Source organism: Acanthochromis polyacanthus, chromosome 1 (genome assembly GCF_021347895.1).
Source record: "Acanthochromis polyacanthus isolate Apoly-LR-REF ecotype Palm Island chromosome 1, KAUST_Apoly_ChrSc, whole genome shotgun sequence".
NCBI lineage: Eukaryota > Metazoa > Chordata > Actinopteri > Pomacentridae > Acanthochromis > Acanthochromis polyacanthus.
Window position 1 is genome coordinate 62002380 of NC_067113.1, and position 16554 is coordinate 62018933.

The 16554-nt window shown below is 46.8% G+C and overlaps 1 protein-coding gene and 1 long non-coding RNA gene across 3 annotated transcripts in view; one reads left to right on the top strand and one right to left on the bottom strand.

Moving 5' to 3' along the window:
- The window catches only part of LOC110968797 (anoctamin-4-like), a 91418-nt gene that overhangs the window by 46589 nt on the left and 28275 nt on the right, over positions 1–16554 (top strand). The window lies entirely within an intron of this gene.
- LOC127534223 (uncharacterized) lies at positions 5175–15657 on the bottom strand. The gene is made up of 5 exons (XR_007942255.1): positions 15283–15657; positions 13576–13741; positions 11009–11131; positions 10465–10608; positions 5175–9472 (listed from the first exon to the last, which is right to left on the bottom strand). It is a non-coding gene; the product is annotated as an uncharacterized LOC127534223 (long non-coding RNA).

Genomic DNA, 16554 nt, shown 5'->3' on the forward strand with positions numbered 1-16554 from the left:
ATAGCACTCAGTAACTACAATGTTCAAATGGTGTCACCTGACTATCTGGTGACTGTAAGTGCAACATTTACTCTCCTTTTAGCTCTGATTTGGTCTCCACCAAGTCCTAATGAAAATACCTAAAAACTGAGCAAATAAATGCTTCATGTTCCATGAGCTTGTCACGGACTGGGCTGGGGGACCAGAGCAGAGAACCACACTACCAGGGCTGGCTGAGTGCAAATGGTTTATTGTGTGGGGTGAAGATGGTGGCTAGGTGGGGGAAACCCAGGGCGTAGGAGCGGGAAGCTCTGGACAGGAGTGGGGGATCCAGGCAGGAGGGGGGGTCCAGGCGGGAGTGGGGGGGCTCCAGGCGGGAGTGGGGGGGCTCCAGGCGGGAGTGGGGGGGCTCCAGGCGGGAGTGGGGGGCTCCAGGCGGGAGTGGGGGGGCTCCAGGCGGGAGTGGGGGGGCTCCAGGCAGGAGTGGGGGTTCCCGGGCAGCCGAACTGAACAAAAGCAGGAGGAAAAAACAATGTCAAAAAACACGGCAGAACTCAAAATAGAAAATGCTGAAGGCGGCTAGAGACCAAACCGAACTGCATGGTTTCTTGTTCAATACTCTGGCCGGGAGTGGAAAGCTGAGCCAGTCTTTATTGCAGTGGTGAGTCGTTAATGAGATGGTTGTCAGCTGCCCGGGAGACGTGGAGAGAGTTGATTGCCTGAGTGGAGTCAGCTGGAGAAGCTAGACTCCACTCAGGCACCGAGCTGCAGGGGAAAGACAGGACAGGGGAGCAGATGAAAATAGACAGGCCAGACAGGACAGGGGAGCAGATGAAAATAGACAGGCCAGGCAGGGCAGAGGAACAGATGAGACAGGCGGGGCAGAGGAGCGGATGAGGGACAGGCAGGGCAGAGGAGCGGATGAGGGACAGGCAGGGCAGAGGAGCGGATGAGGGAAGAGAAGAGCATATGGGAAAAGGGATATTTGGGGATGTCAGGTGGGAAGGATGGGGGTGAGGAGGGAGCCCTGACAGCACCCCCCCCTCAATGGGCGCCTCCTGGCGCCCTACGGAACCAGCCGGGGCGAGAACCCACGGCCACCAAGGGCAGCCAGGAGCCCCACAGGAAAAACTAGAAGGGCCCACAGGGGGAAACTTGAAGGGCCCACAGGGGGAAACTTGAAGGGCCCACAGGGGGAAACTTGAAGGGCCCACAGGGGGAAACTTGAAGGGCCCACAGGGGGAAACTTGAAGGGCCCACAGGGGGAAACTTGAAGGGCCCACAGGGGGAAACTTGAAGGGCCCACAGGGGGAAACTTGAAGGGCCCACAGGGGGAAACTTGAAGGGCCCACAGGGGGAAACTGGAAGGGCCCACAGGGGGAAACTGGAAGGGCCCACAGGGGGAAACTGGAAGGGCCCACAGGGGGAAACTGGACTGGGGCCGGACTGGGACTGGGCAGGACTGAACTGAGGGCCGGACTGGGACTGGGCAGGACTGAACTGAGGGCCGGACTGGGACTGGGCAGGACTGAACTGAGGGCCGGACTGGGACTGGGCAGGACTGAACTGAGGGCCGGACTGGACTGGGCGAAGGGAAGGGCCGGACTGGACTGGGCGAAGGGAAGGGCCGGACTGGACTGGGCGAAGGGAAGGGCCGGACTGGACTGGGCGAAGGGAAGGGCCGGACTGGACTGGGCGAAGGGAAGGGCCGGACTGGACTGGGCGAAGGGAAGGGCCGGACAGAACTAGCAGGGCAGTAGCTCTGGGGGTCGGCCCGAAGGCTCAACTGGCCGAGGATGGATAGGGCGGAGGGTCCGTTCCGGTGGGCGGCCCGGGGGTCCGGCTGGCCGTGGATGGGCAGGACGGAGTGTCCGTTCCGGTGGGCGGCCCGGTCGAGGCTTGGCAAGCCAGAGGGTCCGTTCCGGTGGGCGGCCCGGGGGTCGGGCTGGCCGTGGATGGGCAGGACGGAGTGTCCGTTCCGGTGGGCGGACCGTAGGTCGGACTAACTGGGGATGAGTGGGCCGGAGGGTCCGTTCCGGTGGGCGGAGGATCCGTTCCGGCGGACGGACCGTGGGCCGGACTGGCCAGGGATGGGCAGGACGGAGAGTCCGTTCCGGTGGGCGGCCTGGGGGTCGGACTGGACGTGGATGAGCAGGGCAGAGAGTCCGTTCCGGTGGGCGGCCCGGTCGAGGCTGGGCAAGCCGGAGGGTCCGTTTCGGGGGACGGCCCGAAGGCGGGACAGGTCGAGGCCGGACCGGCCTAAGGATCCACTTCGTGGACCGGACTGGTCGAGGCAGGGCAAGCCGGAGGACCCGTTCTGGGGGACGGCCTGAAGGCGGGACAGGCCGAGACCGGACCGGGCGGAGGGCCCGCTTCGGAGGGAGGCCTGGAGGCGGGGCCGGCCGAAGCTGGACTCGCCGGAGGGTCCTCCTCTGAGGACGGCCTGGGGCCCAGACAGACATGCGGGGCCGCTCCGGCGGACGGCCCGGGGACTGGGCAGGTAGGGACCGGACAGACAGGCGGGGCCGCACCGGCGGACGGCCCGGGGACTGGGCAGGTAGGGGCCGGACAGACAGGCGGGGCCGCTCCGGCGGACGGCCCGGGGGCCGGACGGGCAGAGGGGCCGCTCCGGCGGACGGCCCGGAGGCCGGACAGGGCAGAGGGGCCGCTCCGGCGGACGGCCCGGAGGCCGGACAGGGCAGAGGGGCCGCTCCGGCGGACGGCCCGGAGGCCGGACAGGGCAGAGGGGCCGCTCCGGCGGACGGCTCCGAGGCCGGACAGGGCAGAGGGGCCGCTCCGGGGGCGGAGCCGGGTCCGGTGGGTCCTCCGGGGGCGGAGCCGGGTCCGGTGGGTCCTCCGGGGGCGGAGCCGGGTCCGGTGGGTCCTCCGGGGGCGGAGCCGGGTCCGGTGGGTCCTCCGGGGGCGGAGCCGGGTCCGGTGGGTCCTCCGGGGGCAGGACCGAACACTGGACCAGGGGCCCCTCCGGGGGCGGCGCAGGATCCAGGGACCCCTCCGGGGGCGGCGCAGGATCCAGGGGCCCCTCCGGGGGCGGCGCAGGATCCAGGGGCCCCTCCGGGGGCGGCGCAGGATCCAGGGGCCCCTCCGGGGGCGGCGCAGGATCCAGGGGCCCCTCCGGGGGCGGCGCAGGATCCAGGGGCAGGTCTGGAGGGGAGGCCTTAAGCCTTTCGACGGCTGCCGAAGTCCTGGGGGCCGGAGGCGGTGCGTCGACCACCGCGGGAACTGGAGGCGGTGCGTCGACCACCGCGGGAACTGGAGGCGGTGCGTCGACCACCGCGGGAACTGGAGGCGGTGCGTCGACCACCGCGGGAACTGGAGGCGGTGCGTCGACCACCGCGGGAACTGAAGGCGGGGGGCCACCATGGGGAAGTGAGATGGAGCTGTACAGGAAGTCCAGTATGTGATTGGGTAAGCGGCAAGTTAGCTCGGGCCTCTGGGCTGCTAACCTGCGCGCCAAGACTACAGTGCTCTCCTTCCCAGACTCCTTCCACTCCCTCCAAAGGTCGCTTACAGCATAAAAGAAAATGCTGTTTTCCTTGCAGGAAAAGAAAAAAACATAGCACGAACCTTCATCCTGGGCCGGCACCTGGCTCAGGGGTACCGAGGACTGGATCGGGGTCCGGTTCTGGGGAGCTGGGGTCGGGGTCCGGTTCTGGGGAGCAGAGGTCGGGGTCCGGTTCTGGTTCTGGGGAGCAGAGGTCGGGGTCCGGTTCTGGGGAGCAGAGGTCGGGGTCCGGTTCTGGGGAGCAGAGGTCGGGGTCCGGTTCTGGGGAGCAGAGGTCGGGGTCCGGTTCTGGGGAGCAGAGGTCGGGAAGATGGCTCCCGTGTGGACTGGAGACGGAGGGCTGGAGTCATTCATTGACATGGTGGCTGGGAAAGGACTGACGGTGACCAGACGAGGAGCAGAGCAGAGGGATTCCACCTACGGGGACGGCGAGGGTTGTGAAGGGGAGAGGATGGGTCCAACCCCGGTAGTGGGCTCTCTGGGTCCGTTTGTGGCCAGAGTATTCTGTCACGGACTGGGCTGGGGGACCAGAGCAGAGAACCACACTACCAGGGCTGGCTGAGTGCAAATGGTTTATTGTGTGGGGTGAAGATGGTGGCTAGGTGGGGGAAACCCAGGGCGTAGGAGCGGGAAGCTCTGGACAGGAGTGGGGGATCCAGGCAGGAGTGGGGGTCCAGGCAGGAGTGGGGGGTCCAGGCAGGAGTGGGGGGTCCAGGCAGGAGTGGGGGGTCCAGGCAGGAGTGGGGGGTCCAGGCAGGAGTGGGGGGTCCAGGCAGGAGTGGGGGGTCCAGACAGGAGTGGGGGATCCAGGCAGGAGTGGGGGATCCAGGCAGGAGTGGGGGATCCAGGCAGGAGTGGGGGATCCAGGCAGGAGTGGGGGATCCAGGCAGGAGTGGGGGCTCCAGGCGGGAGTGGAGGCTCCAGGCGGGAGTGGGGGTTCCAGGCGGGAGTGGGGGTTCCAGACGGGAGTGGGGGTTCCAGGCGGGAGTGGGGGTCCAGGCAGGAGTGGGGGTTCCAGGCAGGAGTGGGGGTTCCCGGGCAGCCGAACTGAACAAAAGCAGGAGGAAAAAACAATGTCAAAAAACACGGCAGAACTCAAAATAGAAAATGCTGAAGGCGGCTAGAGACCAAACCGAACTGCATGGTTTCTTGTTCAATACTCTGGCCGGGAGTGGAAAGCTGAGCCAGTCTTTATTGCAGTGGTGAGTCGTTAATGAGATGGTTGTCAGCTGCCCGGGAGACGTGGAGAGAGTTGATTGCCTGAGTGGAGTCAGCTGGAGAAGCTAGACTCCACTCAGGCACCGAGCTGCAGGGGAAAGACAGGACAGGGGAGCAGATGAAAATAGACAGGCCAGACAGGACAGGGGAGCAGATGAAAATAGACAGGCCAGGCAGGGCAGAGGAACAGATGAGACAGGTGGGGCAGAGGAGCGGATGAGGGACAGGCAGGGCAGAGGAGCGGATGAGGGACAGGCAGGGCAGAGGAGCGGATGAGGGAAGAGAAGAGCATATGGGAAAAGGGATATTTGGGGATGTCAGGTGGGAAGGATGGGGGTGAGGAGGGAGCCCTGACAGAGCTGTAAGATACTAAAACACTCCTTCAAACTGAGGTAAACTGCTGAAATTTTCCAGTAATTGACAGCTTTTACATTACACACAATCATTTGAGCCATTGTTTATACAAAATGTTTTATTAGTGCAGCTTTAGCTTAATGAAAAACATTAGAAAAATCATCTCTGATATTCAAACTACTATCACAGTGTTTAAAAATTACACATTTTGTGCACTTCACATAAATATGAGCATGTTTCTATATTCATCACGAAGTGCACTGGCCTTCCCAGAAGTAGATTACCCTTTAAAAATGTAAATGTCATCTGAATCAACGGAGGTATGTGGCAATATTTCTTACAGATTGCATCAAGTAAAAATGACACACGTAGATGATGAGCGGCTGATGTAATATTGCATCACCTGTGATTTTCAGCTACATAAACACGCTCTGTAAGAGCTGCAGTCGTCCCCTGCTTGTGTCAGGATGGTGTCTGGTGAAGTTTCCATTTTGTGTTCTATTTAAAATGATAAACTGAAGCAACTTGAGGCCTTCCGATAACATGTTGGACATACAGTACTGTTCAAAAGTAATGGAATATCTCCATAGGGGTACAGAGGAACATTTCCAGCAACCATCACTCCTGTGTTCTAATGCTACATTGTGTTAGCTAATGGTGTTGAAAGGCTCATTGATGATTAGAAAACCCTTGTGTGGTTATGTTAGCACATGAATAAAAGTGTGAATTTTCATGGAAAACGTGAAATTGTCTGGGTGACCCCAACCTTTTGAACAGTATTGTATATTTTGTTCATATCTCTATTTGTGATGATTGCCTTCAGTGTAACATAGTGAAAAAATGTGAAATGGTCACTTGGTGCACTTTGTTGAAGCACCTTGAACGCTCAGTGTCATTTGCATTCTGTAAAGGCCCCGTTGTGGTGTTGGGTGTAGTGTGTGTAGGAGTAGCACCTCTGTATTTTTGTCAGCCGCACATAATGTTTAACAGAATGTGGACATGGTACTTTGGTTTCCCACCACTGCACAATTCTCACTTATGGCTCCAAGAAGCTGGTAGTGCATACTAACGGCCACACCACGGGACCTCGCCTCGACTGGCGTGCAAAACTAAGTGAGGGGATCGGACATCTCTGGACTGAGATGTTTGTCATAAGGGAAAGTCACCCTTCAAGTGCATGAAGACTGGAGTGGCTGAAGAAGCGGATGAACCAAAGAGTGAGATGGTCAACGGTTTGGATGGCACAACAGCAAGATGGGTAACACATCCAGGGCACACTCCTGACAGTCATGGACTAGTGGCCAGTTACCTCAGAAAGGATTGGGGCCCTACTGAGTATGATCCCATTGTTAGATATGGTAGATGCTTCATAATAGGAATGGTGATGGTATAGGAGATATCACTGGGCCCCCTGCGGTGAACTCTTCTTCAAGTGACACGGAAGAAACACCTACCCTTATGAATAGAACTTCTGATAATGACGATTCTAGCTTAAATCCAACAGGAAAGTTCGACTCCGATAACAGAAGTTTGGAAATGAGGAAAAAATTGCTTAAAATAGGAACATGGAATGTAAGAACCTTATTCAAAGCAGCTAAAATGCACAACCTTACTAAAGAAATGGATTCGATGAAATTAGATATTCTTGGAGTATGTGAAACCAGATGGACTGAAAGTGGAAAGCTCACAGATAAAGATAAAAGCATGGTATATTCAGGTGGACAGAAACATCAGTATGGAGTAGGTATACTCATGAAGAAAGAAATTGCAAATGCCATGATAGGATTCTGGCCTGTATCAGAAAGACTGATAATGGTAAAATTGAATGGGAAACCATTCGATGTAAATATTATTCAGATCTATGCAACAACACAAGACCATACAGAAAATGAAACTGAAGAGTTCTATGACAACTTACAAAAACTCATGGAATATACAAAATCAGCAGAAGTTAATATTATAATGGGTGACCTAAATGCCAAAGTAGGAAAAGGTGCAGAACACCCAGTTGAAGGAAACTATGGTCTTGGCACAAGAAATGATAGAGGTTCAAAGCTAATTAAATTCTGCAAAGGAAACAACCTATTAATCATGAACACAATGTTCAAACATCATCCAAAGAACATACACACATGGAAAAGTCCAGGATATGTGTACCGTAATCAGATAGATTACATCATGATCAATGACAGATTCAGGAATAGTGTAAAAAATGTGAAAACACACCCAGGTGCTGACATTGACTCAGATCATAACCCAGTTGTTATGACTCTGAAGTTAAAATTGAAAACAAGGCAAAAACCAAGAGTCCATGTGCAGTACAACATGAACATGCTGAGAGAAGAAAACATCAGAAAAAAATTCAACTTAAAAGTAAAAAATATGTTCTCCATACTTGCAACTGATAACTGTATACAAACTGACACCCTGGAAGAAAGTTGGCAGAATATGAAAGACAGTTTTATGAATGCCACTAAGAAGGTTCTCCCAAAGAAAGAAAAAAAAAGCAAAACAAAGTTGGATGACAGATGAAATTTTAAATCTCATGGAAGAAAGAAAATCAGTCAAACACAGAGATCCCAAGAAGTATGAAATCTTGAGAAAGAGAATTGACACAGAATGCAAGAATGCAAAAGAGACTTGGTGGAATAACAAATGTGAAGATATAGAGTTACTACAGGCCAGGAATCAACATCAAGAAATGAAAGATGAAGATGGTGAAGATCTGCTGGTGGATGAAGTAAAGAAGGCAATAAATGACCTAAAATCAGGCAAGGCAGCAGGACTTGACAACATTAACACTGAGATTTTAAAATCATTGGATGAAGAAAACATTAACCATGTCACTCAATTTTGCAATATGGTATACAATGACTCCATATTCATAAGACTTCCTAAGAAACCAAAGGCCACAGAATGTCCTGATTATCGAACAATAAGTCTTATGAGCCATATGCTGAAAATCATATTGCGAATAATACTAAACAGGAAAAAAAACATCATAGAAAGTGAAATAAATGAAACTCAAAGTGGTTTTGTAAATGGCAAGGGAACAAGAGAAGGCATCTTCAACTTAAGAACTATCATTGAAAGATGCAATGATGTAAACAAAGATGTCTATGCCTGTTTCATAGACTATCAAAAGGCATTTGACAGAGTCAATCATGAAAAGCTAATTGAATGTCTGGTCAACATCAGAATGAGAGGAAGAGATATAGCATTCATCAAGAGTCTATATTGGAATCAAAGAGCTTTCATCAGGATGGAGAATGGTTACTCAAATGAAATAAAAATCAAAAGAGCGGTGAGACAGGGGTGTGTACTGTCTCCCTGTCTCTTTAACTTATACACAGAATTTATTTTCAGAAGTATAGACTATATTGATGGGATCAGCATTGGAGGTCATAACATCAATAATTTGAGGTATGCTGACGATACAGTCCTGCTGGCAGAGAATGAAGAACAACTGAAAGAGATTCTGACAAAAGTAAATGAAGCAGGGAAACAGTTTGGTATGAAAATGAATCCCAAAAAGACAAAATCAATGGTAATATCAAAGACCTGCCCATCACCAAGAATTCATATGTCTATTGATGGAGAACCTATAGATCAGGTGGATACATTCATATACCTAGGACAACAGATAACTGAAGATGGAAAGAATGATCATGACATTATAAGGAGGATCTCAATAGCAAGGGGTGTGTTTAACAAAATGAGAAGCACTCTGACAAATAAAAATCTAGGACTACCAACCAGAAAGAGAATTTTGAAGTGCTATGTATGGTCACCCATGTTATATGGATGTGAAACCTGGACCATTGCAAATAACATCATTAAAAAGAATTATTGCCTTTGAGATGTGGACATATAGAAGAATGCTGAAAATATCCTGGACAGATAAAATCACAAATGAAGAAGTATTAAACAACATAAAAAATAAGAGCACACAATTAGAGCACATATTAAGACTCGGGTACTTTGGTCATCTCATAAGAAAAAATAACATATCAAGAATATTATTGGAGGGACGAATAGATGGAAGAAGGCAAAGAGGACGACCAAGAGCAATGTGGACAGACAATATAAAGAAGTGGACAGAAATGCAGTACAGTGAGGCAGTAAGAACAGCCGAAGATAGAAGTACGTGGAGAACTACCATATCCTCCAACCCTGTAAAGGACGGAACATGAGAGAGAGAGAAAGGCCCTGTTGAAGATTTAGGAGCTTATCAGTATTGAACAAGGTCCCATGGTATAGACGGTGCGCTCAGATAGTCTGTAGTGGGCTCATATTTTTCCGCAACTGCAGACGTGGCAGGGGATGAAGCGCCAGGAGCTTCATTACAGAGCTGGTAGTTGGGCTGACGGTAAATGTCTGGGTGAAAGAGTCGGAGGGCTGAAAAAAATGCAAAAGAAAGGAAAATCAGTGGTGAAAAGGAGTAAAAAGACCTATCATATGCAAACTACTTGACTGAGACAGGTACTGTTCATTTTAACAAATGAGACAGACAGATATTCTTATTTTGAGTGCTATCTAAATATATTCAATTTAAAATATTATGAGTGGATGGAATATGTGACCTATATTTGAACCATTGCATCACAGTTATAATAAGGTTTGCAGGAGACTTTGACATACTCTACCGTTCAAAGGTTTTTGGTCAGCTGTTTCCAGATAGAACAGTCATTTACCACATTAACAATGTCTGCACTGGATTTATTATTCATTTAATGGTATCTTCATTGAAAAAAACTTTTTTTCTTTCAAATATAAGGACATTTCTTAGTGACTCTAAACTTTTAAACTGTAGTGTATATTTTAAATGTTGGCTCTGTAATGCTGGGAGGGTAAATGAACATTCCCTCTGATCATTTAAGGGTTGAAAACAGTCAGTATATATGGAGATATACATTATGGCAGCATTCAGCCTTCTTGTCTGGATGCAGCTCAGCAGCTACATCATATGGTTCTGCGTCCCATTTGTTGATGCATTAGAGTCCAAAACTCAGGAGTAAGTGGTGTTGTTTCAGTCTGTTTCTTCTTGCCTTAAAGGTCCCATCGGGTGTAAATTCATTTTTATTGTGTTTGGTGGTTGTTATACACAGACATCATTTAAAATGTTCTGCCATTGGTGCAAGATTCATTATATTATATTAGCAACTGACTGACTGAAGAGCTAGTGCATTACTTTTGGTTTTTATGGTATGTTACCACAACAACAGACACATGATTTGACTTTTGAACGGTAGCATATATAGAAGACAATAGTGACTTTTATTGTTACTCCCACGTGCAGATCTTGCAATGTCATCAAAAACTTTGTTAATTTATAATCTTTGAGCACCAGCCTGAGACAAAAACTATCATTTCTGTAGCTAAACACTCACCAGTGAGCTTGTTGTCAGCATCTGGGTGTTTGAGAGACTCTCGTACTCTGTTGTCGAATCTCCAACATCTCAGCATGAAGAACAGAACTAAACACAGCTGGAGGACGAAGGTCAGCACGCCCAGCACGATGATGGTGTTGTTCACTGTTGAAGGAGGAAAGGTTAGCAGAGAAACAGAGCTGAAAACAGCACATGAGCTGAATGCATCAACTGAAGGGTTAACATCAAAGATAGAGAAATCACAAATGTGAACATGCTCCATGACTCTTGTACACTAATGAAAGCAGTGCAAGCTCTGTTACGTTTCTGTGTGTTAATAATTCACAGGCTCAGATATAGTCAGACAATGTGTTTATCTCAGTGGAAACGTGATCTGTTTCACATGTGTAAATATTTTATGGTGAATAGCAGCTATAGAGGGACTCGGTAAGCATTAACACAAAGAGGGAAGAACTAAGCTGTATGTGTGGTTTGGAAGTTCAAGGTGTACAGACTGACAGAACAGATTGTGTGTATTGTAAAGGTACAGAACTGGACGTGTTACCAGCTGATGATGATTGAGATGTTGACTCCCAGTAGGTGACGTCTGGCTGAGACCAGCCCAGAGTCAGGTTCTGGTTCTGGAGGAGCCCCATCAGGTAGATCCTTAGCTTCTCCTGATGACTCCCTGTGCAGGACCAGGACAGGCATGTAAGGCTTGATTTTTCAATACCAAAAGAGCGAGTCGTGGTTTACACTACCATTCAAAAGTTTGGAGTCACTTAGAAATGTCCTTATTTTTGAAAGAAAAGCATTTTTTTTAATGAAGATAACATTAAATGAATCAGAAATCCAGTGTACTCCGGGGCCAGATGGCTTTACGACTGACTTCTTTAAAAAATTCTCAGATATTCTTGCACCAACATTGTTGACAGTCTTTACAGAATCTTTGAACGCATCAACGCTTCCACTCTCCATGCGTCAGGCTATTATTACCTTATTACTTAAAAAAGATAGAGCCCCCCTGGAATGCAGCTCCTATCGACCAGTGTCACTCCTAAACACAGATGTTAAAATATTGGCAAAAGTTTTAGCAGGGCGCCTGGAGGGGGTGATTCCAACTATTGTTTCATCCGATCAAACCGGATTTGTAAAAAATCGACAATCCTTTTTTAATATCCGGCGATTATTTAATATTTTATACACTTCCACTCCACCCGGTCAACAAGATGAGGAAATTATAATATCTTTAGATGCTGAAAAAGCTTTTGACCGGGTGGAGTGGAAATTTCTTTTCAAAGTCTTAGAAACATTTCAATTTGGACCGAAGTTCCTATCATGGATAAAACTGCTTTATTCCTCCCCATTGGCAGCCTTGGATGCTTTTTATTCCATATGAAAGAAGATATCTGGCTGCCGAGTTTAGAAAAGAAGGATTTTGAGAGAAAAATAGGTAAACATTGGAACAGATAGAGAAATTTGGGTAAAATTATCATTTTGACGGAATTAATTCTCCCTCCCAGGGAATGGGGCAGTAATTCCCAACGAGCTATATCCTTTCTAAGATTTGATAGTAAGGGTGAATAGTTTGCTTGGTACAGATCTTTATAGCTGCGTGTCACCCAGATGCCTAGATATTTAAATTTTTTAGAATTGAGCTTAAAGGGAATTGAAACAGAAGAATTTGATTCCAGAGATGTCAATGGCATCATCTCACTTTTCTGAAGGTTGATTTTATACCCCGATATCCTTCCAAACTTGCCAAGCAACTCCAACAATGCAGGAATACTAGCTGAAGGATTCGAAAGAAACAAAAGTGCATCATCAGCATAAAGAGAGATTTTATGCTCCGAGCCCGCACGTTTTATTCCCTGTATATTCTGTTTTTGCCGTATGGCTATAGCCAAAGGTTCGATTGCAACCACGAACAAAAGCGGCGAGAGGGGGCATCCCTGCCTTGTACCTCGTTGTATGCAAGGTTAGTGTGATCGACCCATATAAGAAGAAAGAAAAACTGTGAAATGAACCATGAAGAAACTCTCCAAAATTCCGCTAAAAGTTCAATTTACCAACAAAAATGATGCAAAAAACAAATCCTGAAAATCGAAATCAAGTGGTAAAACCTCACAGCAAGCAGCCACCCCCTCTGGACTCACTGCTATTTGATCTTGTCAAACTCAACAAACTAGAAAGCATCAAGTGAGCTAGACAGATGAAAAAAATATGTCTGTTTACTGCTCTTAGATAATGCTGGCATCCCAACAGATCTATGGGCACAAAGGTCTCCACTCTGATTCAAAGCAGGAATGTTGCATTCGCAGTTCGTATCTTAACTTTTCCACCCACAGCATGACAGTACTGTGGGTGGAAAGAGCAGCTTTGTCTGTGCAGCTGTGCACAGCCAGCCACAGACACACTCCTGCACTTCAGTTTGAGGGGAAAAAATAGATTAATTTCTTCAATACAATTAAACACCAAGTCAACCTGTGTATTGTATAGAATCCTAATCATGATAGAGCTTTGTGGATACTTTAATTAAAATGTTAATGAAATCTGTCTGTGTGCAACAGTATCAAAAAAGTGAAGTATTAAATCTAAAAGTTTCTTAGTACGATGTTATCTAAAAGGTAATTTAATCATATCTCCTGGAGTGAGAAGCACAATTCTACCATTAATTAGCTGAGTCACTTACTAATCTTATCTACAAACTAACTTCAACAACCTTTGAGAAAGTTATATAACTGTGATGTCTAACTCAATAGTCCAAAATTAAGCCATAAAACAACTCTGTTATTTTTACAGTTATGCAACCTTGAATTGGCTTTGAATGGCAACACAGCAAGCGTATTTTTATTTAAATGACAAAAACTATAAAAAATGGATAACATTTGTCAAGATAGTGCTATAAAAAAATCTGAGATTGTTCAAATAAAGCGCACAAGGCAGAGCGAATTTAGTATATTTTAGACATTACACAGATAGAGACCAATGTAAAAGACTAAAGCTGTTTTCACAGCTGCACAGACATGTCAGAGTTCAGTTTGAAGTCTGCAAACTCTGCAGAAACATTCCTTTTTACGTATTTATCAAGTTTAAAGAAGAGTTCAATCGAACGTGTATTCATGTACTGACCTTACAGTCTCTGCTTGTTCTCTTGGTACCGCTGTCCAAATGAATTTAGTTTCAACTGCCGCAGACAATCAACTCACATTCCTTCATTAAGGTTCCTCAGAAGTGTGCACCCCTGCTGGTTCCCCGTGGAAAACAGTGCTCTTCGTGTTCAAAACATCTTCCTCTACTGTATGTTCAGCAGGGATGTGGACATGAAAGAGAAAACATGAAGAGTGTTTGAAATCCTGAGCATAGGAATCCTGCAGCAGTTCTCTGTGGAGAGGCAGGTAAACATGCAATAAGTAAGCTACTGTGAGGACTTTGTTCAGCTCTGTCCTCTCTGGGAGTGAGAATGACTGTAATCATTCAAATGCTGGGTCAAAAATCACCTCAGTGTCACTTTGCCCAGTGGTAGTTTCCAAACAGTCCAATTACCTTGACATGAAATCAACACGTGCATAAACACAGACCCAGAGGGATTTGATTATTGCTTTTGTCTTCACGTTCCTCGTAAATTCATAGTTACATGTTAACTTTTGCTACTGTTGGCAGTTTATTCCAGTAGGATGCAACATAACATTTGAGCGAACCTTGAAGCACTTCAGAAGTGCATAATGTGATCTGTGGCAAACTAAATGATGCACAGAGTTGTATCTCCACCTAGATACTAAAAAGAAATGAGGCAGACAGTGTTATCATTCCACGTTACTCAGTGATCTACGATGTGATAGACTTTTCCTGTGTTGCCTGTTGTTGCAATTTATAGTCGCCCTTCAGCTATTTTTGCTCCACCAAGGAACACAGCTGAGTTATGTGACGGTCGGTATACATTTGTCCGTCTGTTTGAATGTCTGTCTGTTAGCAACATTACTCAAAAACAGGCTCATTTGTAATGGAATATCTACATAGGGGTATCAGAAATGATACAAGCAACAACTGATTAAATTGTGGGGATGTTTCCAAATCCCATCAATTCCCACAGCCCATTACATACTTAGGTCACACAATTCAGTATCCGTACATAACATACACATGCATAACACACGCCTGTGCTCAACGCAAGGTCATTTTGTGTGTGGGTACATCTATATTAAATGGCCACGTTCTATAGTGCCGTGATTTCTGCCACAAATTTTTGTCAAGATTTCATCCATGTGAATGATACGGCTCAGCAGCCTTGACAGAGTACTGCTCTCTAAGTGCTTTTCTTGTTATATTTGCAATGGGTATGGAATGCAAAAACATGAACACACAGTTATGACCCACCTCTGCAGCTTTCCCCTGCTCTATGTGTGTTTTAGTGTCTCTCAGCTTATTGTTTTGGTTTTTCCACTCACAACCCGATTGATTGGGTTCACTCTCATGGCTGTCTTTTTTTTTAAATGAGTTACTGTAGACATCAGGTGTTTTTTTTTTGTTTTTTTTTATGTCTTTATAACATGACACATCCAATCACAATCAGCTTTAATGGCCAAGTCCACATACAACATTCAAGGAATTTGGATTCAACTGTTGGTGCCACCCTAGGAATAAGGAAAAAGAATAAAATAACCATAGAAGGAGAAATAAAACAGTAGTAACATTTTTACTATGAACGATATGAAAAGATATACAAACAAAGTAGTCCCAAATGGTAATTGCTACAGTGAGAACACAGTGCAGACAGCAGAGAATACGGTCCTTAGTGCAAAAATATACATTGGTATACTATGTGGAGGAATGGCTCACCTGTTTTAGGGTGATGGCAATAGGGAAGAAGCTGTTCTTGTGTGTGGAGGTTTTAGTGAACATGGCTCTGTCGCACTTGAAAGAGGCGAGGGGAGAGAACAGTTTATGTCCAGTGTGAGTGGGGTGATGTTCCCTGCCCTCTTCCTGTTTCTACTGGAAAACAGGTCCTGGATGGAGGGCAGGGGGGCTCCAATGATATTTTCTGCTCTCCACAGGATCACTTTAGCACCTCCTACTCAGTGTCTTTGTGAAATGCACTGCAAAGCATTCTGGTAATGTCCAGTTGCTCAGTTGCATAAAGTAGACATTTCTGCTATTATGTAAATGAGAAGAATTGAGCGGGATTCTGACACAACACATTCAGAAAATCTTTTAAACTAGAAGTTGTTTAGTTGAAAATAAGGACAGATTCAGCTGCTGAACAGGTAATTTTATGCCTCAGATGTTTTCAGAAACACATTTCGCTGAACAGTTTCCACAGTAAAAGATGCCCGTCTAGGTATGGAAATCTTCCGAGTGAAGTGTTGCCTAATCAGTGCAGCCAGTGTTTGAGTGATCGTATTGGGGTGAATCCTGTGGTGGCTCCTCTTGATGACAATCAAGCATCAAATGCTGGGAAGCAGCACGATGCCTCGTGTAAAAAAAAACACCTCTGTGAACACATACCATAAAAGTCGCATCTACTGTCCAAGGTGAAGCTACTCTATTTATATAATAACATTGAGTCAAATGGCTATGTGTAATGCAAAGAAAGTGTCACTCATAGTGACAAACACACAAAAAAATGTTTATCCTACTTGCAATTTCCCTCCACTATGGTGCTTTTGAGTATCTTTCACCTCATTATTTTGGTTTGACTCCCTTCAACCTCATTGTTTTGGTTTGACTGTCACCGCATCAATCTTAATCTTGGCAAAATTAGTTACAGTTTTAACAAAATACAAACCAAGTAGCAGGATAAGACTTCCTTCAAGGGTTGGTGGAGACCAAAAACTGAGCTAAAAGATAGAAAAAAAATATTGATTTACATTCATCTGGTGATCTGAAACATGAGTCAAAAAACAATGTTTTTCCATGTCTGATGAATATCTAAGTCAGAAACTGCTTTCTGATATGTTAGTTATAATGGCTCCATGATGTAATAATATGCCAGAAACGTGATGATTACAAATTATTACAATACCTTCAAGTGAATAGAAGTGACCAGTTAATTAAATCTGTAACTGCAAACAAGAAAATAAAGAGCAAGAGAGTAAAAATGCGAACTTTAAA